Raw genomic sequence first — 4,568 nt, forward strand, 5'->3', positions numbered from 1 at the left:
GACCAACTGTTAGAGACAGACGTATCATTTTTATGGAATTATATGATAATCATATTCAGATTTATATAAGCATTTTACAAGTATTGCAATCATTGAGTAGAGATAATCATGGTATTTTCATCAGCTTGGTACTTTTTGAAACATGACTGTGTCGTGTAAGCAAACTGCAATTTTTCAAGGCGTGACAACTCGCCCCCACCGTTCGATTTCCAACCCCCACCGTTCGATTTCCAAACCCAAACCGAGGCCATTCTGCTCGATTTTGGGCCCAAGACAAGTTTTGCACCTGGGACAAAAGCAGGACCTTCTCCCACCCCAGCGCTCCTGGGAGGAGCCGCCGGTCGCGGCCCGGCCGGCACCGCCCAGCAGCGCCCGGGAAACGCTTCCAGGCACCATTGAAAAATTGCAGTTTGTCTGTGCATATGTTTGGACTCTTTCCATGTTGTCCTGTTTACAAGTTAACCTAAGTTGGGGTGTTTGTCACGGGTCTTCTTGGTTTTGTATTTAAATAAATAAACGCGGCAAAGCGTCCCGCCAGGGGTTTGCTGCAGGTAGTTATATCCTCATGTGTAACGTGCTGCCACCCGGCCAGCACCTTAGTAAATGATCAACTCACCGCTGTGAACCTGCCAACTTGCTATAACAACTCTGCTTTAAAAAAAGTGTTTGTGATCAGGCTTTCTCTTTGTCATCGTATGTGCATGCAGTATGATCAGTTGAACAATAACCATCAATAAAGTTTCACAAGATTTGAAAACGAAGTTTCTGTAGCATTTATATCTAAGGATGATAAATAAATTATCTTTAAAATTGAAACAGAGAGAGAAAGAGACTATATTAATCGATGAAAAATGGGGCAGTAACATATATTTATACTGGTGAGGGAATGAACCGAAATTTATTAAGAGTTTGATCCCCACATTTATTATGTAAGATATGCAAAACAAGCCTCCTGTTAATAAAAAGAAAAAGTAAATTTTGTTTAAACACCGTGATGAAAGCAAATTGAAAAATGTTTACCAAATGTTAGGCTTCCAATTTAAAGTGTGGATGAGACATCTTTTTTGGAATTGCACACACAAAATGTCTAATGTAGAGAATAACAGAATTTATTTGCAATTTTAATTTTCCTGAGATGGCTTTACAGCTCCCACTCTCCAAATGATTATATGGCGTTTTAGTCTATTAAAATTATCTTGAAAGGTTGAGGGTGCAGCCCATATTAGAAAATATTTTGTTTATAAAACTCCTACAGTACTCCTAGTAGTCATTTTAAAATGTATGTCTGAAATAGTTATGTAAGAAAAGCATTTGAAATTTTTTTACAATATATATTGGGAATGTTTTCACTTATATAAATAACTACTGATAATATGACTTATGAAAAAATTATTACTACCATATGTGGAATATAGTGACTTCTAAACAGATTTAAAAAGAAAAAACCCTACAAACCCAGAAAATGTGTATATCTGTCTTTAGAAATTAGTGTTTATATCACAACCGTGATTTGTGAATAAAGAAAAATGGTTTGTAATATCAAAATAAAAGCTTAGTCTGAAAAGGTACAAATCCGTTGGTGTTCCAAGTCATTTTGCTTTCCCTGCTCGCAGTGTGGGTGCCAGGGCCGTGCCCACGGTGTGCCCCAGAGCTCTGCCCGTGGGGCACGGGGCTGTTCCTGCTGGGGCTGGTCCCACCCGGTGCCAGCCCTGCCCCTGGGGTGTGTGGGGGCTGCTTGCTGTCCGTGTGTCTGTCCCCGTGTCCGTGCCCAGCGTGGGACAGACAGCCAGCAGGGCACTGGGTCAAGGTTTGCTGCCAAGGATGACAACTTCCACCCCCAGCATCAGCTGTGTTTCCCAGGCAGCACTGCATGATGCATGGGGAATAACTGGGGTTTGTTCACAGGGGTGGAAAAGGAATCTTCCACGCTTCAGATGCCAGTTATCCTCCCACTGAGCTCCCTTTCATGGCCAGAGCCTGTTTCTGTGCACACCAGGGGCAGGGAAGCAAGCAAAGATTGCTCTCCCACAGGCTCCTCCTGGCACTGCCAGCCTTGTTGCCCAAGCCACAAGAAAGGTGTCCACGTGCTGTACTTCTATGCCCGTTAGCCCAGCAGGTCCAGATGAGGCTGCTGAGAGTACCTTGTGCCATGTCACATGCCTGCCAACAGAATTCTGTGACTCTTCTACCTGGGTTCCTATTTTACTCTAATTTGGCAGAGGAAGATAAGACAGAGAGAAGGGATTCAATATTGCTTGGGTTGCAGTTTAGCAGGAAGTTTTAATTTACCAAGTGCCTGAATCCTTTCAGGAAGCTAAAGAGAAGAAACCTTGATATTTGCCAGGAATGGTGGGGAGATATTATGCTGTGCTTAATTTAAATCTTTACATGACATAGAAGCACTAAATGTCCAAGTGCACTCTCCTGCATATCAGCTATGATGGATGCATTGCACTGCTTCCCTTGGTGGCAAGATGAATGACTGAGGTGGAAATACTGGGTAAGATTTGGGCTGAAGGCAGGCAAGAAGCATCTTGGCAGATAAACACAAGTGGGACACATAGACACACATGGAAAACCTGAAATGCCACATAATTTTTACATGATTGGATTCGTTGCTTCTGTCTGGTATCATTACTTATGTCTAATGCAGTGGTGCTTCCTTTCTTAGACAACACATGATAATTTAATAAAAACTTGGTTGAACAATTGGCCAGAGAATGAGGAAGGTCCCACATGTAACCAAAAGACAAAAGGCAGTCATCTTTGCAGGGTATTTTTATTCCAATTATTTAAAGTTCCTATACAGCTTTAATTGTCTAGCTAAAATTAAATCAAAGCTTCATAGAAGATCTTAGAGCTGCCCCTGTGTAGGATGTTCTGTACTACTCTGTCCTTGGTCATGTTTTTGGGCATTCAAATTATTAGCTTCTAATTTGGGTAAAATTTTAGGATTTTTTTAGCTAGAATTTAATTTTCTTTAACTTTCTGGGAACCTGGTCTTCAGTTTCAATTTCTGTCATGTCATATTGCTGTTTCTTGCTTCAAGTGATTTTTTTGCAAGTTTGACATGTTCCTCTTGCCACATTTTTTCAGTTTTACAGTACAGATGCATGAGGAAAAAAGGCTGTGCAAATCATTTCCTCCCTAAAAGTAGAGCTGAAATACCATCATTTTGGTAGGTGTAAGGGAGAGAAGAAAGAAGAAGGAAAAAAGTAAAATAAAAAGTAACCTTGTTTCAGTGGGAAGAGAAGATTCGAGTGGGAGGTGAGATCAGAAGGGAGACAATGATATTGGGAGGTCTTTGAAGAATTTATGAAAGTGTCATCAAAAAGAGTCATTTTCCAGTATTATAAAAGTTTATCTTGATGCTTCATTTATACCTAAAGGGCATATGCTTCACCTCTCCCTGTAACAGGAGCTTTGTGCTGAGTCCTTCCAGACTTTGCAGGCAGCTTTCATGCCTCTGCAGCACTTCCCCAGTGCTCTGCATACCAATAATTGTCTCACAGCGCTTCACAAAAAGCACAATGGACGTGGCCTAGGATCAGAGGAAAAAATGGGCAGTATATGGCAGCATACCATCAACTTGAGTCTTTTCCTGAGGTAAGACAGAGATGAGCACTGGGAGGTAAAATATTAGAAGTGCTTTTAGATCCAAGAGCTCATCCTTATTTTCTCAAATGGAAAAGAAAGTTTTCTATTTCATTCTGTATTTAATTCAGGTGTATTCCCTGTATGCACACAGAGGATGAGTGCCATGCCATGGCAGTGTGGGTGTAGCAGGGATGTGACTCCCTGGCTGGGACACAGCTCCTGCTGGCAGCAGGGCAGTGGAACACACAATTGCCCACTTGTGAAAGGCAAATAGTTAGAATTATATCCATGAAGGGACCTGGAAATAACCATGTCATTTGAGGTGTCCAGGCAGGCAGCATTCAGGGCCAGAATCTCCTGCTCAGCTGCTCTTTAGCTCTCTACAGGAGATGCTGTCACTCTTCAGGTTCCTACATCATGTCCTTCCAGGGCACTCAGGGTAGGTGACCTTGCTTTGTGTGCTTTGCAGTGCCTGCCAGGCCACAAAGAATGTTTTGTGTGGAAGGGAGGAGATTGCCATGCCCACTGACATCATGTTCAAGGCATTCACAAATACATGTGGGAGACTTTTAGAAGTTTTCTCTTGGATCAGTTTATACAGGATTTTTTCAACATGTAGTTGCCATGAGAATATTGGGTTAGGTTGTTCTCAATTCTTCTGCTAAAGACTCTCCTATTAACTTAATTATTAATTGAGAAACACTTCTAGAGTAGCCTGCTGGCTGGGACTCTGCCCTGGATCCCAGTCCCTGCTCCACATCCCGGTGAGTGAATCCTGCCTCCATGACCCTACTGCTGGGTTAAAGGGGATCAGGTGACAGCGGTGTCCCTTCTCCATCCCATGGGACACACTGGCTCCTCATAGCTCCTATTCCAAAAGGGATTTACAGCTGAAAATCCAAACTGGAGGAAAGCTTGTTTTGAAGGTGCTTTAGAGCCCCACAGTTTGCTCTGTGAGCTGGAATTTACCC

The 4,568-nt window shown here is 42.4% G+C and overlaps 1 protein-coding gene across 15 annotated transcripts in view; it reads left to right on the top strand.

Annotated features, from left to right (window-relative positions):
* The window catches only part of RBFOX1 (RNA binding fox-1 homolog 1), a 1,162,152-nt gene extending 1,160,612 nt beyond the window's left edge, over positions 1 to 1,540 (top strand). For all 15 annotated transcript variants that reach the window (XM_058816205.1, XM_058816194.1, XM_058816192.1 and 12 more), the window contains one exon: positions 1 to 1,540. This exon is cut by the window's left edge. The gene's annotated coding sequence lies outside the window, so the exon portion shown is untranslated.
* The last annotated feature ends 3,028 nt before the right edge of the window (positions 1,541 to 4,568 follow it).

Source organism: Ammospiza caudacuta, chromosome 17 (genome assembly GCF_027887145.1).
Source record: "Ammospiza caudacuta isolate bAmmCau1 chromosome 17, bAmmCau1.pri, whole genome shotgun sequence".
NCBI lineage: Eukaryota > Metazoa > Chordata > Aves > Passeriformes > Passerellidae > Ammospiza > Ammospiza caudacuta.